This window comes from Panthera onca, chromosome A1, assembly GCF_046562875.1.
Source record: "Panthera onca isolate mPanOnc1 chromosome A1, mPanOnc1 haplotype 2, whole genome shotgun sequence".
Classification (NCBI taxonomy): Eukaryota; Metazoa; Chordata; class Mammalia; order Carnivora; family Felidae; genus Panthera; species Panthera onca.
In genome coordinates this window covers 161472199-161499280 of record NC_138339.1, presented here as the reverse complement: position 1 = coordinate 161499280, position 27082 = coordinate 161472199, and the positions used below count along the sequence as shown (strand labels likewise).

The 27082-nt window shown below is 52.8% G+C and overlaps 1 long non-coding RNA gene across 4 annotated transcripts in view; it reads left to right on the top strand.

The window, feature by feature from the left end:
• Positions 1 to 27082, top strand: part of LOC144617421 (uncharacterized) — a 292948-nt gene that overhangs the window by 4578 nt on the left and 261288 nt on the right. For 3 of the 4 annotated variants that reach the window (XR_013557936.2, XR_013557935.2, XR_013557939.2), the window contains exon 6: positions 406 to 833. This is a non-coding gene — a long non-coding RNA (uncharacterized LOC144617421). Of the gene's footprint in view, positions 1 to 405; positions 834 to 27082 lie in introns of those variants that run through there. The other variant, XR_013557937.2, reaches the window with a different exon arrangement.

The following is a 27082-nucleotide window of genomic DNA, read 5'->3' as shown; positions in this document are numbered from 1 at the left end:
TGGCAGCCTGGGCAGGGTGAGGGAGTGGAGTCAGGGTGGCAGGGAGGCAAGGAGGGGGCAGTCCAGACACCAATGCCAGAGCACCTACCGAGAGGAGGGAGGAAGGCAGCGTGGGGGTGGGGTCTGGTGAGAGGCCGGCAGCATTTGGGAACTCAGTACAAGGGTGAGAGAAGGCAACTAGGAGGCTCAGGGCTGGGGACGGAAGTCACAAATGCAGATGGGGTGAAAGGTGGTCCTGGATTTGAGTTGGGGATGCTGGCTTGACCTGGTGGCTTTCGATGAATAGAGGGGTGTGTGTGTGTGTGTGTGTGTGTGTGTGTGTGTACTCGCGCGTGAGCGTGCCCTCTGGCTTCATCCCTGAGATCCTTGCCTGGACCTTGGTTTCTAAATCCTTTCTCCCTGCAGAGATGGCACTCCTCAGAGACTGGCTGAGGTGAGCCTGAAGCCACCGAGAGCCGGCAGGTGAGCAGTGGTGACACACAGGCCCGTTGAAGGGCTCCACTGTCAGAAGCTCTCAAATCTGAGGATATCTGGAAATGTCTGAGCATCAGGAGAGGTGACGATGGTAACGGATGGGGATCCACTGAGTGAAGTGACAACCAAGAGTCCACACGGAGAGAAATAACTACAGGAATCAATACATCAAGAGTCAGACGAGAGGCTGGGGCACCTGGGGGGTTCAGTTGGTTGCGTGTCTCACTTCGGCTCAGGTCACGATCTCACCATACGTGGGTTCGAGCCCTGCATCGGGCTCTGTGCTGACAGCTCAGAGCCTGCAGCCTGTTTCAGATTCTGTGTCTCCCTCTCTCTCTGCCCCTCTTCAGCTCTCTCTCTCTCTCTCTCTCAAAAATAAATGAACTTTAAAAAAGAAAAGAAAATACGCCCTGAAATATTTAGGGGATATGGAACATCATTTGGGCAACTTATTCTCCAAGCTTCCAGGAAAGATTTATTTGTGCTGCACTTGAAGCTTTCCTGTAGGTAGATTATACTTGATTAAAAAGTCTCTCCAACTTCCTGAGGGGGATGCCTCCCTGCAGGAGGGGGATGGGAGCTTCCGAGGAAGCAGGTGCGTCCACCTGGAGTCCTGTTCCCGCTCTCTCTAGCATTGGAGGGGTTCCCAGGTCACAGGTGTGGCAGCCGCAGTGACATCGGCACGTTCTAGAAGGCCGGTGCGGTGTGCCAGCATCCTAAATAAAGGACAGGGAGACCTCAGATGATGCCAACACAGGGGGACGGGGCAGGCTGACCGGCTCCCGCGGGGAGGGCCAGGAAATGTGTGTCCTGGGACTCTAGTCCAACTGACACCCTGTGGGAGGACATCAGAGAATCTGAGGACCCGGGACGGTGGCGAGGCTAAAAATAACCAGAGCTACTGTTTACCCTGTGCATGAAATCCTCTCCTCACATTCTCTCTCGTGACTGTCACAACCGCCCCGCGGGGCGAGGGCAGTTAGTGCCCCCGCGGGCCAGGCGGAAACCGAGGCCCAGAAAAGTCACACGACAGGGCCTGTGGTGACCGATGTCCCCCACATGGTCACTTCGCAGTGCACACAGATGCCGCGTCTGAGTTCTATGCCTGGAGGTAATATAACATGGTGTGTCCATTACAAAAATAAAGTAAAAATAAATAACAAATAAACAACATGGCAAAGGTGCGCGGTCCGGCCCTCACTCCTGGCCATCCCAGGAAGGGGACAGTTCTCCGGCCGGCAGCTCAGGGAGCTGAGACACACGTGCTCCGGGCCAGACTTGGACCCCCACCGAAAGCCCAAAGCTGGGCCTTCTGGAACATCCATTCCCGCCTGCCTGAGCCCCACGGCCCGGGTCCTTGAGGGCCGAGGTCACGGACACACTCCTCCCGGATGAACCACAGGCACTAGTTACTGTTAGTGGCCCAAGGTGGCAGGACAGGCTCCTGGCTCAGCGTGGGGCTCACAGCCACCTGCACAATCCTCCCCTCTCTGCTCCTCCTGGAAGCAGACAGCCTCCTTCCTGTCCCCCCAGGCCCCCACCGCCCTTCCCTGGCACAGGGGACTGGGGATGGCCAGGGCCAGCAGGCACAGTCCCATCTGGACCCTTGGATCAGGGGCTCCGGGCTGTGGGCTTGCATCAGGCCTCCTTGTCCCACACACGTGGGCCTGGGGAGGACTGGGGTCCTGGGGACCGCCCCACCGTGTTCTCCTGTCCCCCACGAGTGTGACAGGGAAGGAGGCAGGGGGCCCAGGCCCACGGCCTCTGCAAGGGGCTGCCTTCTGTCCCTTCACTTGTCCTAAGACAGGGACTGAAAGACGAAGACGAGAAGGGACGGACGGGCCAGTCTGCAGCCTGCACACCCAGCCTGGAGCCCAGCACTCCAGGGTTCTGGAGCCCTGGTCCACCCGACCCCCCGGCCTCCTCCCAGTGCAGCCTTCCAGAAGGAGCAGAACCACGTCTCCATGCTTCTCTCTTTCCGATGGTGGCCTCCGGGGCGCGGAAGGGGTCCTTCCACATGTTTCGTCTCAGATGCTAGAAGTAGACGAGGCCTATAAAGGAATATATAAGCTCTACAGTACCCAAATAAATACTATTACCCTAGTTACTTGCAGGAGCATGAAGGGGAATAAATAATCAGGAGCAAAGTTACTTTTATCCCCACAGTAGCCACTTCCAGTAACCCTTTGGGGTCATTTCAGGCCTTCTGGAACCTGCAGTCCTCTGACCTCCCCCACAACCTCTAGGGACGGCCACAGCTCCCAGGCAACCCTGGAATCATACAGCCCCTCCTGATATTAGCAACGGTGACGGTGACAATACTGGCGAGTGACCGCAATAAAGATGCCATCTTATTCATATATAACAGGCACTTTTGTCACTTGTCATTCACAGTCCCCTATCCCTACAAGAGTTTCCGCAGAAGCCACAGGTCACTTCCTACATCCAAGATCTTTAAGGGCGAGGGTGATCCTTCCCACCCCCCCAGTATTCCCACTTCCTGGAGAGACAGGCCGCAGGCAGCCCCAGGGGATCCCATCCCTGTCCTTCTCAGTGGGGAGCCTGCTCTCTGAGGTCCAGAGCCCTCCACCCCAGGCAGGGAGAATTTATACCCTCCTCCACCCTCCCTCTGGGTCAGTGATATTTTCCAGCCTGTGTGGAAGGCTCCACTTCCCTTCCCATTAGCGGCTTCTGTGCCGTTCCAGAACCTTCCACATTAGCCCAGGAAGTGGGCTCTGTCCACCCAGCACTGCTGATCGATGTGCACACACAGTCAGCAGATCAGCGGGGATGGAGGTCTAGATAGCACCCCTGCAGAGCCCCTGGCCTGTCAAAGAGGAAGTGCTTTTGGTCTCTTTACAGGACAGACTCTGAATCTTCCCAGCTCCCTTATTGGCGGCTCTGAGAAGACACCACTGGGCCCTCCTGCCTTTCTGCAACATTCCTCCCTTTTAGTGCTGCTGGGAGACCACTGCTGGGTATGGGGCTAAGTGTGAATTCAGCCCTTTACCTGCACCTCTCCCCTTCCCACCCTCCCCACCTCCCTGCCTCCCTCCCCCACCCCTCTTCCAATCCCCCTCCCCTTCCCTCCCCCTGCCTCCCTCTCCCACCGTTCTTCCCCTCCCCCTCCCCCTCCTTTCCCCCCACTCCTTCTCCTCTTCCCCTTCCCTCTCCCACCCTTCTCCCCTCCCACCCTTCTTCCCCTCCCCCTCCCCCTCCTTCCCCACTCCTTCTTCTCCTTCCCTTCCCTCCTCCTCCCTCTCCCTGCCTCCCTCCCATCATCTTCCTCCCTCTGTCTCCCTCCTTCCCATTTCTCTCCCTCCCTCTCTCCCTCCCACCCCCCTTCTCCTAAGTAACACATTTGACTTTGAAATGAGAACAAAATTCTTTCATCACCTCATTATGAAATTCGCTCCTTTGTGATGACTTTTTAAAACCTGCTGAGCGGATGGTACTGTATCCCTTATCCAGGACCTCAGTGCCATGCTGATCTGTGCGGGTCTCAGTCCCTAAATTCACCACCTTAACCTCGTGTCTGTCCGGCTGGTGTCAGATACCCATCTGCCCTCCAGTTTGAAGCTGGGATCGCTGTTGGGCGCGTGGCACAGAGGATCGCTTTTGATTTTCTGCTGTGAAGCAGGCCGGCAGCCCCAACCGGAGCCCCAGGACCCCGCGGGAGGCCCCGCATCCGGGGCCTGACTCTGCTCCGCGGGCTGGGCCTCGCTCCACAGGAACCGCCTAGGACCCGGAGCCGCCAAATCCATTTGGCTCTATTTAGGCACTAAGTACAGGAAGGTAGTTATTGTACAAGATTAGTTTCCTGTAGGCCGTAAATGGGCAGTGGCAGAAAATACAGGATGGATTTATTAGCGTGCAAGGTCAGCCGAAAGGAAGACAGGCCCGTGACTGCTTTTCTCTCCTCTCCCTCACCGCCCCAGCGGCAAGCCAGGCTGGAAAAGACCCTGTAACAACTTAATCACTTCTTAATAGTTTTAAGTGAATTCAAAAGGCTGCAGGATGCCGACGCCTGGAGGTCAGGGCTGCCTGGAATATGTTAGGAATGCCCGTTTTACTAGAGTTGCTGACGGGGATTAGAAGCCCCTGCAATCCTGGGTTGGTGAGGGTTTGTTTCTTGTTTTGGGTTGGTCTGCCTTATGCGGTGCTGATTGGCCAGGTCTTCCCTTTGAAGCTAGAATTTTACATTTGGGAATAAAACAGCAGCTTCTGACAGTTTAAAACAAAAAGAAGTGCATGATCCTTTGAAAACACACAGTTCCCGGGAGCAGGAAGGTGGGAAGCAGCAGACCTTATCAAGGCATTCCGGACAGAAGCCACCTTCCTTACCCGGAGCCTTCCCCGTGGCGTTAGAAACAGAACCCTCCCTTTTCCCTTCTGAGATTTTTTTTTTTTTTTCAAATGGCTTAAAGCTGTCAGGTAAAATTAGGCCCTGCAAGTAGCAGATGAAGTATTTGGATCCGGTTTTCCAGTGCTTTTGCACGAAAGGTTGTAATTCAATTTTTAATTACACCCGAGATCTGCAGCGAGTTACGGGAGACCCCTCCTCCTCCGTTCGGCGGAGGCCCTGGCGCCCCCCTGTCTCCCGAGCCCCCCGCACTCCTCCGCTCAGGCAGGAGGGGCTAAGCAGGGGTGCGGGAATAAGGGAAACAGCCCCTCCTCTCCACCCCTTCCTGGCAGAGGAGAGCCTTGTTGGGCATGTGCTTTCCTAATTTCTTCGGGAAGTGCAACACTTTTACGTAGTAAAACGGCTGGTGAGAACATGTCCTCACATAGAAAGGGCCCCAGGAACCTTTCCTGAGTGAGCTAACTCCCCGCCCCCTCCGGGCTTGTTGCCCTCTGTGACCTAGGACAGCACCTGCTGCTGCCTAGGGGCCTTGGGGGGTGCTGTCACAGCACCCCTGGACTGCTGAGGGGTCAGAGCAGATGGGAGGGGTCCAGACCTGCACCTCCATTTCTGAGGGGCAGACAGGCCCCTGCCGGTTCCGAGATGCTGTTTCTCGGGGCTCAGGGAACAGTACTGGCTTCTCCACTGGGTCCACGTGTCCAAGCTGTGCTGCCCGTATCAGAAAGTTCGAAAGGGCTCCCTCCCAAGGACAGATCTTCAACGGATGTTCTACTTGTGCTCCATGCCGTCCTTCCTCGGAGCTCGGGTAAAGGTCCACGGACCAGACGCCCCCACCTCAGCCCACCTGCTCAGCCCTGCTCGGGGTCAGGGAGGCTGCAAATAATAGTGGCTTGGCTGGCCTTTCCTCCCTCCTTCCCTCTCCCGGGGAGACCAGGGTCTGGGGTGGGTGCAAGCCCCAATTGTATCTGTCTGGCGGCTGCTGGAATCTCCGGGACAGGCCAGACTCCGCTTCTTGTGACCCTCCCCAAGCCAGTTATCTATCCCAAATAAACCCAGAAATCGAGGGGGGAGTTCACATCCGAAACTGTGCCAGAGAGAGCCTCCGCAAGGCTATCCGAGGCCAAACGCTAGTTGGCTGTTTCTTCACTGGGTCAACAGCGTCTCCATGCAGCCCAAACCCGGGCCCGTAAGGGGACGGGTTTTCCTTTATGCTGTTCTGGTAGGTTGCTGTCCACCTCGCAGACCTCCGCTCTCCTCCCCGGTTCCCTGCTTCGGGCTGCTGCGTCAGGAGGCCTGCAGAGCCAGCTGGGGCATCACTCTGGGGGCGGAAGGTGGACACTTTGCTCCTGCCTAAATCCCCTGAGAGCCCTCATCTTGCAGTCCGTGGTGACGCGTCCTCCAACTGACGGGTGATGGGACCTCTGCCAGCTGCGACTGACACAGTGGCTCTGACGTGCCTGCCTCTTCTTACCCGACACAACCCTCCCCGTGCTCACCCCCTTGGATGATGTGCTGTGATCATCTCCCGCAGGGAGGATGCACTGAGTAGGTCCCATTGAGCCCCGTGTCCAGGTGAGAACCCCTCGCCCTCACACGGGCAGGCACCCATCGCAAAGGCACGGTCAAAGCCATTTTCAAGCCAACGGAGCAGACAGAACGGGGCAGGATGAGACACAGCAGGGTAGCACGGAGTATTGAGTAAGTAGATGAATCACCAAAGAAACACAGGAGCACTGGTGGGTGAGTCCCAGGCATTACTGACTTAGGATTTAGTATGTTAAAAAACGGTACGTTGCACCTGTATGCTTAAACCAGTTCTCCTTATTATAAAAACGAACAAACACGCCGTGGTATACTGTATGCTAGAATATTACCCAACTGTTAACAACAAGGAGTGAAGTCTAGATACGTACTACAACACGGAGGAACCCGGGGAAAAGAAGCCAGACGCAAGGGCCACATAGCGTATAGTGCCATTTACTTGAAGTAACCCAGAAGACCCAAATTAATAGAAACAGAACGCAGATGAGCGCCGGGGGCTGGGGACACGGAGGAACAGGGAGGTGAGCCAAATGGGCCTCTTTTTAGGATATGTAAATATCCTGGAATTAGATACTGGTGATGGACGCCCAACTTTGTGATCATACTAAAAACAATGGGCTTAGGGGCACTTGGGCGGCTCAGTCGGTTAAACGTCCGACTCTTGGTTTGGGCTCAGGTCGTGATCTGGCGGTTTTGTGGATTTCGGCCCCGCGTCTTGTTCTGTGCTGGCAGCACAGAGCTTGCTTGAGGTTCTCCGTCTCCCTCTCTCTTGCCCCTCCCCGCCGGCACTGCCTCTGTCTCTCTCAAAATAAATAAACTTCAAAACAAAACAACGGACTTGCACAATTTAAAAGGGTGGCTATTATGATATCTGAATTATGTATCGAAAGAGATCAACTAAAAAATGAGAGCCAATGGCAGGTGGAAACAGAAATGACTCCCCCTGTGCATCACACCTTCACACAAGGCTGAAACACCACACCACGTTTGTGCAATAATCCTTTTCGGGGCAAAGGTCCCAGATTTGGACAAGTACCTTGTGTCACAATAAAACTTTCTAGAGGACCTAGTTTGCTCAGCGTCCTGGCCAACGCACATGTCCCTTTTGAGTTTCAGTTTTCGTGAACCTGCAGAGGAGTGAAGAGGCATCTGGAAGGAACGGCCAACTTGGGCAAGACCTTAGCCTACTTGAATAACTTTGGCCTGGAAACCAAGCACATTCGTCTGTTTCATTACAAGTCCCAAACTCAATGAAATGAGTCTCCAGTTAACTAGTGTCCGGGGATTGGGGATTTTCACCCACTTTGCCGTGTACAGGACAGGGCTTCCTTGCCAGCTTGAGCTGGATTTGTAGGCAAGCTGATTTCCCAACCCAGGTAGGCTAAGTCTGTCTTCCATTCTGCACATTCCCCACACCCCCCCTGGCTCGGATCCCCAGTTTCCACATCAGTAAATGTTGAGCAAGAAATTCTATTTCTTAATTGCTTAGACTCCAAGGACAGACATACAGGGGAAATGGCATGGCGTCCCTCTAACCACAGATCTTGAAGACGTGAAGTGGACCGAAAGGAGACGAGACCCCATTCTCCCCGGTCCTCCGACATTTCAAGGGACCCCACTCTACAGTGACAGAAACAAAAACACAGTAGCTAGGGCCACAGTGCCGTGTTAGAACTCAGTCAGACCCCTGGTTTCGTGTTATTCACACAAGCGTCTGCTGTCCTCACCCCGTGATCCCTGCGCACAGCCCTCTTCGCTTCAGGCCTGTGTCTCTCCTCCTTACCTGTCCCTACTGACTGTGCTCACCCAGCACGTTGCCCTGTTCGCTCCCAACGTGCCTCTCAGAGGAGCTGATTGTCAACACTCAGACTCCAGAGGAAACAAAGGAATTCCCCCCACCCCCATCCTGTTGACCAAAACCACAGAAGTTACTCGCGTGACAACCCCTGAGAGAAACGACAAGAACAGTGTGGACTGGTGGAGGGTTCCGCTCGCTCCTTGTTTGGTTGGTTGGCCAGTCTGTATCTTGGCCGTCTCTGAGGGTCCATTCCTCCCCCTCCCCGAAGTTCAAGGACCTAGAAAAACCACCTGCCAGACAGTAGAAATGTAACACGTGCGTGCCAAAGAAACGAGTGAAGGTTGACAGCATTTTAAACCTTAAATCTGAGACTTCCCTAAAATTAAATTGTAGGCCCCCAAGCTTCTTAAATGCCAAGAACTGTGGCTTCTTCTGATGCCCGTGATCCCCCCACGACGGTGTCCCTGTGGCAGGGAGTCGGGAGATCTGGGCTTGTAGTTTCGTCTGCCAGGAATAGGCGGCTTGTCCCAGCAGGGGATGCCGTCTCTAAAGCCGAGATTGTTGGGCATTAAGGGAAGGGATCAGACAAGGGGAGGCAGAACAGACAAGGGATTTAAGAGGGGGTGTGCAAAGGTGGGCAGAAAACAAGGGACAGTGGGGTGAGCTCTTCCCGAGGGAGGGGTGTGTACTCCCCATGCTCCGAGGACATGATCTCCTTGTGAGCCTGGCTTCCCTAGCCCAGCTTGAGCCCCTCCCATCACAGGTGTCCCCCACCCCTCCACCCCCACCAGGCACGTAGCAGGCAGCCTGTGGCCAGCAACCTCTCAAGTGAACTGAACTTCCAAGACCATCTGAAAAGAGCAGAGTCTGAGTCAGCCCCTTTAGTGTCACTGGTCTCCTGTTCAAAATCACATTTTACTTGGTAAAAGGATTTCAGGACCAGGGGCGCCTGGGTGGCTCAGTCTGTCAAACATGTGCCTCTTGACCTTGGCTCGGGTCATGATCTCACAGTTTATGAGTTAGAGTCCCACATCGGGCTGTGCGCTGACAGCGTGGAGACTGCTTGGCATCCTGTCTCTCCTTCTTTCTGCCCCTCTCCCCCAAAAACAAATAAATAAACTTTAAAAACATTTTTAAAAAGTGTTTCAGGATCGTGTGCCAGGGAAGCCATGGCCCCTGCCATTCCAGCATAAATGGAATTAACAAAAACCCCAGTGTATATAATCCAGCTATGGTTCTCTACTGGGGCATCTCAGAAATCCCCAGATTACTTCCAGAAAGGTCACGATGCCATGGTAAAGACTATTGGCAATCCAAGTCCACAGATCCCAATTACAAAATTAAAAGTAAAGAAGGGAATGCTACGTGATATTAAAATAGCAAGACTACGGGGTGCCTGGGTGGCTCAGTCGGTTAAGCGTCTGACTTCGGCTCAGGTCATGACCTGGTGGTCTGCGAGTTCAAGCCCCGCATCGGGCTCAGTGCTGACAGCTCGGACGGAGCCTGGAGCCTGCTTCAGATTCTGTGTCTCCCTCTCTCTCGGCCCCTCCCCCCGCTCTCTCTCTGTCTCTCAAAAATGAATAAACATTTAAAAAATAAAATAAAATAAAATAAAATAAAAAACAGCAAGACTACAAGTACACCAGGGAAACAGACTTGACTCACAGTGGGAACAATAGCTTCAAATATTTTTGCAAAATTATAAGCAAAATGCGTTCACTTTATTTTATTCTCTGTACTTTGCCGAGTGATCTGGTTCACGAGACTGAAGGCCGGGCAACGATGATCACAAATGTGTTTATGCCACGTGCAGGTGCAGCTCCCTCCCGGCATCACGCCGCTCCCCTCCCCACCCCCCCCCCCCCAGTGAGGTGGCCACTGTGATCTCCCCCTTCTACAGGCGAGGAAAGCTGTGTGCGGAGCCAGCAAGGGTCAGGCGTTCTGGTTCAAGCGCCCCTCAAGTCAACCGCTGCCCCAGTAAACCCAGCACAGCTGTCAGACACGGCAAGTTAGGGGGAAAGTTTTTTCTTACACACTCAAGCATACTGAGCCTTTAATGCCTCAGGCAGAGTAAACGCCAAAGCTAACCTCCATCACTGCCGTGCACACAGACACGGGCTCGCCTCTCGAACATCAGCTCTGCCGTTTACGAGCTGGGTGACCTCGACCGAGTCCTTGGCCTCTCTGACCCGTCGTGTTCTCTGCGACAGGGGGCTGTTGTAGGCGCATGCACTGGAGACCTGTGAACATTAATGAATTGGTACTTGCTGCGTGCTTCAGAGAGTGTCTGGCTTATGATAAAGGGCCCTAAAGGTGTTTGTCAATTAACCGTAAATTCTTGTGGCAATTTTGGGCTGGAGAAAGGACGAGCCTGGGAAAGCAGCAAGCTGAGAAGAGGCGGATTGCATAGGTCTACCTGCCCAGAGTGAGTGGGGTACAATCTTACCAGATCTGGAAGGAGAGGTCTGGAACCGGAAGTTCAGGCTGGAAGCCACGGTTTGGAGGGGGAGTATCGTGAGGTGAGGTGCCTTCAGGAAGCCAGCCTGGCAGAGGTGCAGTGAAGACACACACACCTGAAGGCAGAAAAGATTTCTGGGTGGACAGTTCCATCCCTCTGAGGATCCAGGAGGCCCAAGGAGGCAGTGACAGTGACCAGCCCCAGGTGACATGGAGGGAGAGAAGGGAAAGACAGGACTCAGCATGGGGGAGGGAGAGAAGGGAGGAATAGGACTCAGCACAGGGTCGGGGAGGGAGAGTAGGGAGGAACAGGGCTCAGCACAGGGTCAGGAGGGAGAGAAGGGAGGAACAGGGCTCAGCACGTGGGAGGGAGAAAAGGGAGGAACAGGGCTCAGTACAGGGTCAGGGAGGGTCAGAGCGAAGAGGCTTCTAGGAGAGCTCAGATTCCAAACCAGGCAGTGGGCATAATTGGGAAAGTGGGGAGCTCATCATCATCGGAAAGCAGGATCAGACTCATGTTTTGAGTGGTTCATGTCACGGGAAAGAGCCCGTGTTCAGGTGGAGGCGGATGCGTTGCCCTTGAAAGAGCAGCTTAGATTCAGCAGTCAGAGATATCAAACCAGAAGGAAATGAAGGATGAGACCCTAAGAATGGATGTGATGTCCGGGGGGGAAAGAGTGAGGGACAAGGGTCACGGGGGGAGCCCAGGAGGACAACTACAGCTGGGGGCCAGGAAGGGGAGGGGTCACTGGAACCAAGAAGAACCCCGGTGAGCTCAGGTTATCAGGAACCGCCGGGTCAGGGGACTTCCAGAAGGTCGGAGCTGTCCCCAGGCCAGTGCTGCAGGACAGCAGGACGAAGGACAGGCCTTCAGATCAGGCAGCCGAGTGGTCCTCAGTGACGCTGACGCTCAGGAGAACAATGCAGGATGAGTGGACGTCAAGAAGCAGAATGTGGGTCTGTGGTTCCGAACTGCCCTGGTCCTCAAAGTGTGTCCACAGACCAGAGCATCAGCTGGGAAACTGTTGGAACACAGGTGATCAGGCCCCGTCCCAGACCCGCTGAGTCAGCATCTCAGCGCTGGATAACTCGTGTGTGTATAAGTGTGTGCGTGTGGTGTGGGTGTATGTGTGTGCATGTGGGTGTGAGAGTGGGTGTGAGATGGGGGAGGGGGAATCTTTTTGTTTGCAAAAAAATCTTTGAGGGGCACCTGGGTGGCTCACTCAGTTGAGCGTCCAACTTCGGCTCAGGTCATGACCTCGTGGTCTGTGAGTTCGAGCCCCGCATCGGGCTCTGTGCTGATGGCTCAGAGCCTGGGGCCTGCTTCTGATTCTGTGTCTCCCTCTCTCTCTGCCCCTTCCTCGTTCATGCTCTGTCTCTCTCTGTCTCAAAAATAAATAAACTTTAAAAAATACTAGTGAGGGGTGTCTGGGTGGCTCAGTCGGTTGAGCGTCCAACTTTGGCTCAGGTCACGATCTCGCGGTCTGTGAGTTCGAGCCCCACATTGGGCTCTGTGCTGACAGATTGGACCCTGGAGCCTGCTTCAGATTCTGTGTCTCCCTCTCTCCCTGCCCCTCCCCGCTTCCGCTCTGTCTGTCGCTCTGTCTCAAAAATAAATAAACATTAAAAAAAATTAAAAATCTTTGAGAGAACATATAACAGAAAGCTACCACAAATTCAGTAGTGAATGAATGGTGTTAACAGTGTGTTGGTCCTGAGACTATCTATAGATATTTGCAAAATAGTCTCTTTGTGCGCTGTCCAGAGGGGTGCAAGCAAAACTGGGGCAATCTGAACATTCTCGGTGGATTGCGTCTACGCTGACATCCTGGATGATACTGTGCTACAGGTTTGCAAAACGTCACCACTGCAGGAATTGAGGTAGAGGGTCCGCAGGGTCTCTCTGTGTTACTTCATAAAGTTAATTGCATGGAATCTGTAATTGTCTGAATAAAAATTGCAATGAAAAATAGTGATCTGGAGAGTCGTGGCTTTCCATATTTTTTAATTTATTTGTTTTGAAAATCAAATTTTTATACTTTTAACTACAGAGCTGTGGCCGTATCCAATGCAATGAATATAAATGCCATTTCCTAACACATTAATTAGTCACCACAAAGACAAGCAGTTAGAAGGATAAGTCAAAGGGAAAATTAGTGAAATTAAAATAGCAAAACAACATCCAGATGGATGAGCTAATGAATGAGAAAGATGACTTTAAAAAAGGAGAATCCATCCAGACACATATATTAGATTAATGTTAGGTACTTGGATCCTTGCTTGAAAATTAAGATTGGTTCAAAGCCCTTTATTTTCAGTGTTATAATAAAAACCCTACTACATTATTCAATTAATTTCTTCACCATCTCTAGGAGAGCTGTAATGTAGAGCTAAAAATACAGTTAAATTATGTTCAAAACCTACACCAGCTTTATTTATAAATTACGTCACAAATAGAAATTCTTGGGGCACCTGGGTGGTTCAGTTGGTTGACCGACCAACTCTTGATTTGGGTTCAGATCATGTGATCCAAGGATCATGGGATCAAGCCCTGAAGTGCGTTCCATGCTGAGTGTGGAGGCTATTTGGGGTTCTCTCTCTCCCTCTGCCCCTTTCCCCTGTCCTCTCTCTCTAAAAAAAAAAAAATAATCTGAGGTGCCTGGGTGGCTCAGTCAGTTAAGCATCCGACTTTGGCTCAGGTCATGATCTCGCAGTTTGTGAGTTCAAGCCTCGCGTCAGGCTCTGTGCTGAGAGCTCAGAGCCTGGAGCCTGCTTCGGATTCTGTGTCTCCCTCTCTCTCTGCCCCTCCCAGCTCTCTGTCTCAAAAATAAACATTAAAATTTTTTAAATTAAATAAATCTTTTAAAAATAGAAATTATTGGGGCGCCTGGGTGGCGCAGTCGGTTAAGCGTCCGACTTCAGCCAGGTCACGATCTCGCGGTCCGTGAGTTCGAGCCCCGCGTCAGGCTGTGGGCTGATGGCTCGGAGCCTAGAGCCTGTTTCCGATTCTGTGTCTCCCTCTCTCTCTGCCCCTCCCCCGTTCATGCTCTGTCTCTCTCTGTCCCAAAAATAAATAAAAAACGTTAAAAATAGAAATTATCATTCCCCTGAACAATTGTAACATTAAATGCAAACTTGGCTAACTTGTCTCTCTCTGAATTGTCAGACTGTCTCTACATTGTCCTAATAAGGGTCACCCTGACCACTCTTTATAAAACTGCAGACTCTCAACCCCCCCGGTACATTCCCTGCCCCTACGCCTGCCGTTACTTCTGTGTTATTTCTACCACAGTCACCATATCCTAACATATTATATTGTAACACACTTATTGTATCTCTAGTTTATTATCTGCCTTCTCCCTTCCAGAAAATAAGCTTTAATGAGAGCAGGGATTTCTGGGGAGCAGGAAGGGTGTATATTGATGTAACTGGAACACATTGAGGGCACAGTAAATATTTGTTTATTGAATGAATGAATTATAAGCATCCAATGGTGCAACTTTCACTCCAAACTTTTGGGGTAGAGGCTGAAAAGAGAAAGAAAGGTCTGTTCTTGTGGGCATTGCTGCATGGACATAGACACGTGGCGAGCCCCTGAACCGAGGCGAGGACAGCAGGGTCACCTTCCGTCCTGCAGCAGTATACTGATCAGCGACTGTGGGCACAATATTGTGATGCATGCAAGAAGGGGTTAAAATGTGGCCAAGAGATGGCCACGTCCTTAGTAGTGTCCAGTCTCACAGGGGTGCAAAATCACATCCGCCAGTGATGACCCAGCCAACCAGGAACTGGCCACTGCCAGAGAAGGTATGGAGGTTATAGTTCCATAATTCTCCACCCAAGAGGGGAGCCCTGTGGACGGGGCCTGGGACTTTGGCACCGGAATGGGGCTTTCTGCGGGAGACCCCGCTGCGGTTGCAGCGCTGGGACGGGAGCTGTACTTGCCTCGTGAGGCAGGGCTGCAGAGAGAAGGGCAGAGGTGCTGTGGGCCCAGATAATGAGCATTTGGAGGCCAAGTAAAGACTCATGAAGAGCCGAGATGGTGCACAGGTAGCTAGAAAATATGGAGGTCTAGGGAGGGGCACCTGGGTGGCTCAGTCGGTTAAGCGTCCAACTTTGGCTCAGGTCATGATCTCGAAGTTCATGAATTCAAGCCCCGTGTCAGGCTCTGTGCTGACAGCTCAGAGCCTGGAACCTTCTTCCGATTCTGTATCTCCTTCTCTCTCTGCCCCTCCCCCACTCACACTCTGTTTCTGTCCTTCAAAAATAAATAAACATTTAAAAAAAATCTTTTTTAATGGAGCTACAAAATCACAGAAATACCTCTAATTTGAAAAGCATGTCCAAATTGCTTCTTTACAATAAACCCATACCGAACACAGGAAGCAGGCTCATATTGTAACAACGTATCTTTGTTTGGGGCTTTCTTGGGGGAAGAGCCTTTTCCGTAATCCTACCTCACCATCATCTTCGCTGAAGGAAACATGCACCGTGTACTAATTATGTTGGTTATTCTTCACAGAATTCCAAGGCTGATGGTTTATTAGTCTTATTTTTCAGGTGATGAAAATGAAGTCCAGGGGGGTTAAAGAGCGTCTAAGGTCACACAGCTTGTGATGTGTGATTCCAACTTCTAAGCTTTTTCCAGAACCCTCCTAGAGCTTGCGCACACACACAAGTATGTGCACACGCGCACACGCACTGCCTGGAAAGTTCTGAATACCAAATAGTTCTTTTTCACTGTTCTTTTTTGTTTTTCCTTTCCAAAAAGTTACTTTTTCTCCCCAAAGCAGGGATTTCAAGCACAGGGTTCTACAGGATTTAAAAGGGTATCTTTAGAACTGAGCCTGACTCATACACTTCCAATTTCCTACAAGAATACCTATGAAAACACAGAAAAAGATAAAAACGCAGCACAGAATACAGGACTGCCCGCCAGCCCGCTGCCAGAGCCCGGGAGTCATGCCAGCTAAGGAGGAGGACAGTGGCACGTTGAGTAACAGCGGCAGCCAGCGGACCGGGCCTCGGAACCGGAACACGGGCAGCCGGACAAAGGGGAGGCCCCACGCCGGCACCTGGGGCTCTGGGCCCTCACACCAGCCCCTCGCGTCATAGGGGACTCGGTATTCCGTCCCTCTACAGCACAGCAGCTGAGTTTTGAGGAAACTGAATGCGAAATAGTGCAGGATCGACTGATGGTGAAGCAAAAGGTGTCCAAGCCCACGGAGAACTCGCCGGATGTCTCCCCTCCCCCACGCGTGAGCATCCTTTCTTTGCCCTAGGCAGTCCTCACCTGGGTCTCTAGAAAGGCCTCTCTGCTCCAGCCTTGCCTCGCCCCACAGTCAAGGCTCTTTAGAAAGGCCAGTTGGAGCATCCCCTCTGGGTGACTCTCCCCAGGCAGGCGACCCCTACGAAGCGCCCCCACTCACCTCGGTGACCTCCCTGCCCTCCAGAGTGCACCTGGTCGGTCTTGCCCTCTGAAACTCTCCAGCCAGGATCTCCCTGAAGTCCTTGGACCTGTTCTCAGCTTCTGTTCCTCCCTGGGCTGCCTTCTCTTTCTGCCCAGAACATTCCCACCCTGTCCCTCCTCCTTCATCTGACCCATTCTTTTTTCATCCTTGGACACAGCTCACGGAACACGTTCCCCTCCCCCCCCCCCCCCCCCAGCCAGAATCGGGAGCCCTCTCTGGCATTGCACACCCTGAGGACGTACGTGAGGCTGCCTTACAGGCACGGCTGTGCTGTGATCTGCTCCTCTTGGGCCCGGCTCTGTCACCTCCTGGAGGGAGCCTCAGTCGCTCATGCAAAGCCATTCACTCAGCCCTCTCGCACAGCAGGCTTTCACCGGGCCAGGCGTGCGGCATGAAGGCACAGGTTCCGGAACTTTGGTGCCTAATAAATCAGCAGCTTTGTTTCTGAGAATGAGGGGTGGGCGCCACGTCGTAGGTAGCTTTTCTACTCCCCCACAGCCAACCTAGTTTCTGACATAAAGGGCATCCCCGATAAATCTGTTGCATGGGTCATGACCGTGGTCACGGGGGCCCCCTGGAGAAGCACAAGAGGCAGGCGGGGAGAAAACAGGGGGAGGCTGGCAGGAAAGGTCAGTACTGGGGGTGCACAGAAGGCTGGCTCTAGTCTGTCTTACACAGTGGTGAAGAGACGGCAGAGACACAAGGGACGTCATCTCCCCTCTTGATGACCAGCCAATGAAAAAAAAGGCCAGCCTGAGAGTTTCCATGAAAAGTTCCGTCTGTCTGTCTTAGTCAGCCTGGGCTGCGCTAACAAAACACCACTGGGCACGGTGTCTGCAACTGGGACATGTTCCTCGGGTCCAGGGGCTGGAGGCTGGGGACGAGGGCGCCCCAGGGGCGGTTCTGAGAGGAAAGTCTTCCCTTCTCCTCGCTGCCTCCTCGCTGGCCGAGCAGAGCACCACGTGTCCTCCTCGTCACCTAATCCGACCCTCGTGGGCTCCCAAAGTCCCCCCTCCCGATACCACCACACTGAGGGTTAGGGCTTCGACAGATCGGTTTGGGGGACACAAACATTGAGTCCATGACAGAGGAACAGGAACAGGTGGAGGCAGATCTGGTGGCAAAGTGACCCACAAGTTGAGGGCTTTGGCCTGATGATTTCTGTTGTCTTGGAAAGTCGAAGTCAAGCTTAGCTGCTTGGTGTGGAGGTCGGGGAAGGGACAGGGGGAGAATCGCTGTGGGTTTAAAATGACCCCTGAGAAGAACGGGAAGGGGGCACCAGCACCCGGCTGCTTGGACACCATCCGTCACAGCCACAGCCCCTCACGTCCTTGTACGGTTTCCAGGGAGCTCCAGGGGAGCCCGGAGAGGCAGGGGAGAGGCCGGGGGCTGAGAGGGAAGCTCTTCCCCAGCAGGTGCTGCTGTCCTGACCCCAAACAGCCCACCCAGGTTACCAGTCCCCCAGTGATCCCTGTGGGCTGTCTAGTGATGCATGGGGGGCGGGGTCAGCACCAGAGGAACAACGCAGTTGGGAGGTTTTGCTCCATAAAGCAAACATGATTCGTCAGTTCGAACTATAGAAAATCTCGCGACTAGGTAAGATGACTTGACCCTGTTCCCAGAACACTTGAGCCCCACCCAGCAGCTTTGTCTCCGATGTGTTTTTACTCTGTGTCAAAAACGTTCTCTAATAGGTTCCAGGGCATAACGAACCCGTTAGCACCAGACTTTTCTCACTTTGCCAGCAACGGGGAGAATCCAGCTCCGGCACAAACCTGCGAGCACCCCCACATGCTGAGGCTTCTTGGGACACAGAACATCCCAGAACACGTGAAGGTTGAGCAACCTAGTCAGATCTCAGAAAGCTGCCTGAAGAGAGGGACGTGGGGCCGGAGAGAGACCCAAAAGCTTTCAGAACATGGGGCACAATGTGCCGTCCTCGCATTAGATTTCACCTACTCAGGATAGAAGCCTGCGGATAAAGGGGCTTGGGTACTGCCCCTGTGGGCCTCAGTACCCCCCCTCCCGCCGGGTGGAAAACCGAGTGCACAGAGAAATTGCTCCTGTGTGAAAGGGCACTTGGCCCGCCGTCAAGTCTGAGTTTGTATCAGGAGCAGGAAGGGGCGTGTGTGCTTCCAGTGAGACAGCCAGCAGGTCGACTGGGGAAAAGGTGATGTTTACTGCAAGGCTCCGGTGGGGACCGTGAATTTTCTGCTGCTTGGGGGCTGGAAGCCCAGCGGACTGCTCAGAGCCCCTGCCATCACCCCGCAGGATGGCTCTGCTACCTTTAGGCCAAAGGGAAAAGTTAGGCAAGCATCTGAAAAAATAGAAGATTAATATCTGGAGCCCACGGAGCCTGTGTCAACAGGAGAAAATGAAGGGAAGGGTTGAGAAAATAGACCAGGCAGGGCTGCCTGAAAGTCCCTCCTTGAGAAGGGGTCCCACTGGCTTGGATTCGCCTTCTGTGTTGGTTAAATATGCTGGAATCCACTGGGAATGAATACCCAGGGCAGTATCTCATGACCTTGGGAGGAGGGGAGAAAGGGAAGGAGGGGAAAGAGGGACCAAGAAAGGGAGGGGGAATTGGGGGGGGGGCGGAAGCAGAGAAGGAGGGGGAAGGGGGAGGGGAGGAGGGAGGAGAGGGAAGGGGAGGAGAGAGGAGAGGGGAGGGGAGGAGGGAGGATGGGGAGGAGGGGTAAGGAGAAGCGGTAGGAGGGAGGGTAAGAGGGAAGGAGAGGAGGGGAGGGGAGGAGGAGGGAGGGGGAGGAGGGAGGAGAAGGAGGGAGGGGAGGAGGGAGGGGAGGAGGGCCGTATAGATAAATCCACATGCTATTATAGGGGTGATCAGTGCACTTCCTACATTCCTTTAGTTTATGCTCCTGATATTTGCTGTTTGTTAAATAATTGCAGCCAGCTCTTTATAAATCTCTTGGAGCAAATTGAACTTTTTGAGGCCAAATGTAATAGATGTTGGACCAAAGGCACTGGGGCAAATCCCAACTTCTGTATTTAAAGGGTAATGTCGTAGCTGACATTTTGGGGTGTGACAGAACAGCCCACACCAACTGAAGCCTTGAACAATTATTTGGGGCACTTTGATCAATGGAAAAAGTGAATCTTCAATACACAGAGAAAAACAAAAACAAAATCGAGTAAAACCCATCCCTCCTCATTTGCAGTAACCCATCTCAGGGCATAAATGGTCTTGGGAAAATGCTTCACCTCATGATTTTGACAATCCAACTGAACCGTCAGGTCTAAGCAGGGGTTCTTAAATTTAGGTGAAACATCAGAATGTTACAATTATGAAACATAATAAAACGCTGTTATGTAACTCTACTTTCAAAACTAGGATTTTTCTTGTTAGTGTTTAAAAGTGTGTCAAGATTGAGAGCAGCTGATACAAGGTCACGACCAGAAAAGGACACGTATCCTTGCAGATCCCTCCCTCACACCAGTACTCCAGCTGTCTCCAAGGTATTCCGAGGGCTTAGTACTGGCCACTCACCTCTAATCAGCTTCTGTGCTTTGTGGTAGATCAGCAGTAGAATGTGCCAAAGATTTAAGAAAAAGTTACGAGGGAACTTTTCCAATTGAGAAGATTGTATCCATTTTCTCAACTACATGTGTGCAGTGGGAGTCGTCCTTGTTTTCTAGCCACAGTGGAAGGACCTTGGTCGAGCCCGTAGAACGTGCAGTGGCCACCAAAGAGGTTGGGGAAACATCATCCTCAGACATCCCCCACTTCCTGCGTTCTGTCTGAGAATATGCTAGAATGTACCTTTCAGAATAAGCACTCTCTGCCTGCAAGAGGGAGGCCACCCTGATTTCTCACCTGGCTCTGATCTCATTACCTATTTTTTACCTTTTCCCTGTGCATTTGTGAGACACTGTACATCATTTTTGGAAGAGATATAAACGAGTTATTTAGATGAAACACAAACAGAAACAAATGAGAGAAGACACGGATTTTGGTGTCCAGGAATCCAGAGTGGAGCCACCCGTCAATTTTTCATCCATTCAGCGACCGGTTTGTGGGGACTTATTCTGTCTGTGCCAGACGCTGCTCCAGGCCGGTAATAATGCAGGACGTCAAATACACCGAGTACCTGTTCCCACGGAACTGACCGACATTCGGGAGGGAGAAACAGGAGGCCATGAGGCTGCACTTGGTAATCTGGTGTGGCAGGTGGCAACGAGGACAATGTCGGAAAACAAGCAGGACATCGGGAATGGAGAGGGAGGGCTTGCCTAAGCGGGCAGGGAAGACCCGAAGATAAGGTGACGTTTAAACAGGGAACTGAAAGAAAAACCCAGGGTAGGGCATGTGCTACCTGGGACAAGGGCATGATGGGAAGGGCTGGCAGGTGTCCAGCCGGGAGCCAGACTTGAACCCCCCCTGGAATGCTGGGTCCAAAGCCTTTGAAGCTTTATACATTTCCACAGCCTCCAAATGGCTTCCTTTCTGAGATGAGTATAAAGTCAAAGTCCTTAGGATTGCATTTCTCTGTCTTTCCAGAATCCCCATGCTGTTCCCACCAGACATGCCTCATGGGCAGCCTCAGACGCTGGCTTCCGGCATCTCTTGTATGGTTTCCACTGACTGACGTGCCCTGCTTGGCGGCCGGAAAGCTCAGAGACCGCAGAGGTGCAGCACGTCTGTGTCGAGAAGGTACCTTGCTCCTGCCGCCCCGACAACTGTCACAGAGGTTCCCAGCCTCACCTAGGCTCCCTTGAAACCAGCGCCAGGAATGCACGCGAATGAAGGGGAGCAGGGTGGTGGTTCCGTTGCACTCAGAACACCTGCCCGTGGGCTTCTCCGCAGAAGGCCTGGCATCCACGGCACTGGCAACATCGCAGGCACCTGCCCAGGGTGACTGGCCCTGGGAAAACCCACCTGCCCCCCAAGCCCCTCTCGCAAAAGGTTTACACCCTGCCTTTGGCCTCCTGGTCCCACCCGATCCCTTTCTGGAACAGCTCCTCCAGAATGCTTGTCCTCGCTCACTGGGAATGGCAAGGAGGAACCTCGCCCTGTCCCAGGCCAGGCCTCAGTCTGTCGGGGATCGCACGCTCATGGAAATTTCACTAACAGCAGGGCGCCAACCCCGGCACCACAACGGAAAAACTCCCTCTGTCCTCATAACCAGAAGCAGTCCGTGGCCGTTACTAGAAAGCTACCTTTGTGCAGAAATGCGGAAAACATAACCGTAATTCCTCGTGCAGCTGAGAGAGTGCCAACCTTGACATTGAGGCAGGTACGGGGCTCCCACCTCACCCTATAGCCGCGTGTTTACTCCACGGCCGGGCGTCCCGGCTCCCCACCACGGAAACTGCTGCCCTATAGTAGAAGGTATGTCTTCTCCGTCGCAAAACCAACACCAAGGCTGATGCAGACGGGGCGTTTATGTGGAACTCTCCTCCCTCACACCCTGTGACCTGTCGCTTGTGCGTCGCTCGCACAGGGAAAGTGACAGGCAGCACAGCCAGGCCTTCACCCCTGCTGCCTGACAGAAACGGTCGCTCACAGTACGTTAGAGGGGATGGTAAGGAGGATGGGCCCCCACGGACTTGGACGTATTAAATCTTTAAAAAGATGTCCAAAGCAGTGCGGAAAAATGCTAATAACGTGCAGCGAGGCTGGGGGGTGAGGATATGAGTGCCTGTAGTCCTAATCTTTCATGTGTATACTTTTAATAAAATATGTATCTAATAATTACAATATAATAAATAGTGAGTGATAGTAACAATGAAATACATTGATAAAAGACCGCCAGGTGCTTTGAGCTCACTCGTTCAGGTGGCTAAGCTGTCTGAGTATTTGTTGATCTACAGCGTTTGCGGTGAATACGCAGACCCCTCCGTTCTCTGCCCAGGGCTTCTCGAAAAGCAGACAACACACAACCTCAGTCACTGCACTGATTTCTCATAAATGGATGTTAGAAGAGAAGGTAACTAAAAGTTCCAGAGTACCATCCCAACCCGCCACCCTTCTGGGAGAAGACATTTCTTACTCTGTGCTAGAATTCGCCAGTGGTGCAGACATGTGCTCACAGGCCCCGGACCCCAGCCCTCAGGCCCCAGGCCCCAGCCCCCAGCCCCAGCCCCCGGCCCCAGCCCCCAGGTCCCAGCCCCAGGCCCCAGACCCCAGCCCCAGCCCCCAGGTCCCAGGCCCCAGCCCGAGCCCCCAGCCCCAGCCCCCAAACCCCAGCCCCCAGCCCCCAGACACCAGCCCCCAGACCCAGTCCCCAAACCAAGCCCCCAGCCCCCAGGCCCTAGCCCCAGCCCCCAGCCCCCAGCCCCCAGCCCCCAGCCCCCAGGTCGCAGCCCCAAGCCCCAGACCCAGCCCCCAGACCCAGCCCCCAGACCCAGGCCCAGGTCCCAGCCCCAGGCCCCGGACCCAGCCCCCAGGCCCCAGCCCCCAGCCCCCCAGCCCCCAGGCCCCAGGCCCCGTGGCCAAGAGCTGCTGGAAGCCTGGCCTGGGTTGCAGGCACTGCTCAGGCCTCAGACATCAGGGCACGAGTCAGGTGCCTGGCATTTCCTGCCTTGTTATTTCTATCATCTTCTGTGTGCTCAGTGTAAATCCTTGCTTGCCTCAACATTGCAAGCAGAATTCTGGGTTGTGGTGTGCTCTTCCGAACGTCGATTTTTTTCCCTGCCTTTAGCATGACCACTGAGGCCATCTGCCGCTGTGTGAATTACCCTCTGCTGGCTTCTCCCAGCCCTGCTGGAGCAGTGAGGCCGGCTGATGCTGCTAGAGCCCCAGATCCTACCAGGGCAGGTGAGCAGAGGCCTCTGCGAGCACAGGTCCATCAGTCCTTGCAGAGCTAGTGCGGGGGGTGGCGCTTGGCTGCCAAGAAGGAGGCCGTGGGGAGGCCGGGGGCTTGTCCTCGAAGTCTTCTGTGCCCTGCACCACAAATCGGTCCTGGCAGTGACCAGGGGACAGTGGAAAGGGGAGACCAAAGCCAACCATTCTTGGGGCGCCTGAAGGGCTCAGTCAGTTAAGGATCTGACTTGATTTTGGCTCAGATCATGATCTCACAGTTTATGGGTTCAAGCCCCACATCAGGCTCCGAGCTGACAGTGTTCTGTCTCTCTCTCTCAAAAATAAACATAAAAAAAAAAAAAAAAGCCAACCATTTTTCATTCTCCTAACGTGGTTCTTACCTTGACATCAGCCCCCAGGTAGGAGGGGAGGGCCCCTGCCAATGGAGAAGTGTCTCCACAGACAGAAGCTGGGACCCGCCACCTGCCCAGGGTGAGCAGCAGTCACAACGTCCCCTGTGTGTATGTTACACTCTCGTGGGCCAATATGTGCTCAGAGAGAGAGGCAGATCTTGCAGATGGACCGGAGCATTTCTCAAGAGACAGTAAACAGCACCTTAGTGCCTCTCCCTAATTCTTCCCAGGACTTCTTTAAAGTACTTAAGCCCTCAGGAAACCATCCAAGTGCAAGATCTTTCTACGTGGGTTTCTGTATTTTTCACCACTGCCACACCCACCTAGAATGGAACAGAAAAACCATCAGTGACTTGGCTGTGCCCTTGCAAAGCTATCACTTCACAGGAACGACTTTCTTTTCCTACCACTAGTTCCGCGTGATGACGGGCGAAGCCTCTCGCACCTGAGCTCAGGTGAACCGAAGTCACGAAATGCTGTGCCCTGTAAATGATGCGCCCCGTTATTTTCCACGCTGGCCTCACACTGTCAAACCCGGTCTGTTTCTTATTTTTATTTTTTTTAAGTTTTATTTTATTTATTTATTTAGAGAAAGAGAGAGAGAAAGCATGTGCAAGAGAGGAGGGAGGGACACAGAGAGGGAGAGAGAGAATCCCAAGCAGGCTCTGAGCTCCCAGCGCAAAGCCGGACCTGGGACTCAATCTCACAGACCGTGAGATCATGACCAAAACCAAGAGTCAGACACAACTGACTGAGCCCCCACCAGGCGCCCCCAGATCTGTTTTTAAATGTGGGTTATGACCCACTGAATTGATTGTAATGACCTGCAGAGAGTCAGGACCCCACAGCCTGGGAAACCCTGGTTCCAAAACCTTCCAGCTCAGCACAGGGGTGAGGGATGGAGAGGACACCCCCCCTTTCCCTGTCCCCCATCGCTGGGTGATGTCTCAGCATCTCAGAGGACAGGCAGCACGTGCGTGAAGGGTCAGAGCTGCCGAAATCAAAGCCTCACTTGTAGACTCCACGGCAATTTTGTTTTGTGAGAGCGTAAAAAACCCCAAGTTTCCGTAAAGACAGAAGATTAACGCGTAGAAAACTCCCCTGCCCTCTCCACGCTATCACTGCTTGCTTCGTCCGCCCAGCGATGTCTCCTCTAAGTCACAGGTCGGCAAACCGCGGCCCAGGGACCAAATCTGGCCAACGCCTGTTTTTGTAGAGTCGTGTTGGAACAGGGCCACGCTCACTGGTTTATGTGTTGTCCGTGGACATTTGCAACCTACAATGGCAGGGCTAAGCAGTTAGGGCAGAGAGGTCTGACCCACAAGCCTAGAATATTTACTACCTGACTCTATGCAGGGGGTGGAGAACACCCACCCTGCCGTGAGCCAGCTCCAAGCCCTTGGGAAACACGTCTCGAAGGACTCAGAAGCTCTTTCCCGTGTGATGTGTGCTCACAAACTGTTTACTGAGATAATGAGAAGGTGGGATTATTTCCATGGCCATTTATGAGTTAGAGCAAAGAGGTGGTAAAGTCATGCTTAGAAACGCTCCGTGTCTGATCCGTGTGAGATGACACGTCCCGCCGTGTCTTAGTTTCACCAAATGACACAGGAAAGTAACTGCGGGCTCTATCTGGGATTATGGTCTGTTTGGTTGTCTCCGACCTAATTTTTAAAGTCTACAAAGAATTCGCAACCTAGTTTACACCGTATTCATGATTATATTAAAATTGCTTGCCACCCAGTGACACTCGTTCTGGAAGCAAAGTGATGTTTATTCCAGAGCTTCAAGGACCCTGTAACAATAGGCCATCAATTTGCTTTCCTGGTGTCCTACCTCTGTTTGGAAAGCAGGGCCTTAAGGCAGAAGGACCATTGTCAGGAATTTCAAGCACAGGATTCCCAAGGGCTGGGCCGGGGACAAAGGCACTAAGTCCCGTTAGTAAGGAACTTAAGCACAATCACAAAACCCACTAAAATAGATCTTCCTTTATTGTCACCAAAGTTAACCACCGTAAACCCAGTGATGAAATCCAAGCACAGGAAAGCATTCACTGATCCAAGTTCCAAACAGCGGCTGCTTCACGGTTGAGTTTGGCGTGCTTTTGTGTTGAACTGTGCGTCCCCCCAAAAGCTGACATTCAAGTCCTAACCACTGGTACCTGTGAATGTGACTATTCGGAAAGAGCGTCTTTGCAGATGTATTCAGGCTAAATTGGGTGGACCTTTAATCCAATCTGACTGGTGTCCTTATGGGAAGGGAAACAGACCGGCAGGGAGAAGTTTGCAGGATAGAAGCAGGAGGGTGAGCCGCATCCCCACAAGCCAGGCAAGGCCAGCGGCTGCGGCTATGACAGCCCGAAAGCCTGACAGCCCCGAGTGGGGCTTGGAGTAGATTCTCCGGTGCAACTCCAGAAGGAACCCAGGCCTCCAGAACCCTAATCTTGGACTTCCGTCTTCCCTGAACAGGGGCAGAATAAAACCCTGTTGCCTTCAACTGCTCAGTGTGTGGGACCTTTGTTCCTACAGCCCTAGGGGACCAGTGCAGGTATGCCCACGTCAGTTAATGCATTTATATTTAGTAAACATCGATGCTACCTGGACTTTCATCCAGAGAACTCAGGTTAGGGGTAGGGGTAGCCTGCTCCAGGCTCAGTTACCTGCCTCCTTTTGGAGGGGGGATCCTGGTGGTACCCACCTGTTCAAGCGTGCACCGGGTACTTCTCCGGCCTCTGTGCTAAGACAGATGCTTGTATTTGAACCCTAGGTTCTAAATAGGGACCAACAGTCCAGTAACTATAGAGGCAAGCACGGCTTGAGTTATTTCCACGCTGCCTTTCAAGGTGATCGTTTTTGAGCTTTTATTTATGGTTCAAATCTAAAACAGTGAGACAGAGCAAATTGCAAGACGGAATATTTTTGTGTGTGGCAGATGCAAATTCTAGTTCATGAAATATTTTACTGAATCTGTACTGCTTAACTGCTATTTTTTGTTTGTTTTAAGATTAAAGAACAAATCAAGAATACACTATTATTACCAATTGTTACACGATGGTCACTAAAAATAATTGTGTTGCATGGAGGAGGGGGGGGTTAGAATCACCTTGCAGGTGTGTCGAATATTCTGGGGGTGCCGCTGGGGGGGGCAGCCTGCAGACACCCCATGTATCAGCCCCGTGGAGGACATCTCTTATCTATGTGACTATAAAGAAGCACATGGTGGCACTCAGGTTTTAGGGATACAGAGGTTACAAAAGTAACACGTGTAGTCTCTGTCTGCAAGCAGCCTGTCGTTTATGGGAGACACTAACATGGGGATGATGATACGCACAGTCACGCTTTCCAAACCTGGCTGTGTGTGTGCCTTGGACGGAACGCTTGGGTCCCCTCCCAGGTTCGTATGTTGACACCTAGTCTCCAGCGTGATGGGGTCAGCAAATCACACCTTGGGGAGGTAACTGGATTGGGAGAGGGCAGCCCCCATGAATGGCATGAGTGTCCTCACACAAGCCCCCCATCCCCCTGCCGCCCCATGCCAGGTGAAGACCCCGGGAGAAGAAGGCTGTCTGTGAACCAGGAAGTGACCCCTCCTCACCAGACATCCAATCTGAAACTTCCCAGCCTCCAGAACTGTAAGAAATAAGCTTGTGGGGGCGCCTGGGGGGCTCAGTCGGTTAAGTACCCGACTTCAGCTCACGTCATGATCTCGTGGTTCACAAGTTTGAGCCCCGCTTCCGGCTCTGTGCTGACAGCACAGAGCTTGGAGCCTGCTTTGGTTTCTGTCTCTGTTTCTCTGCCCCTC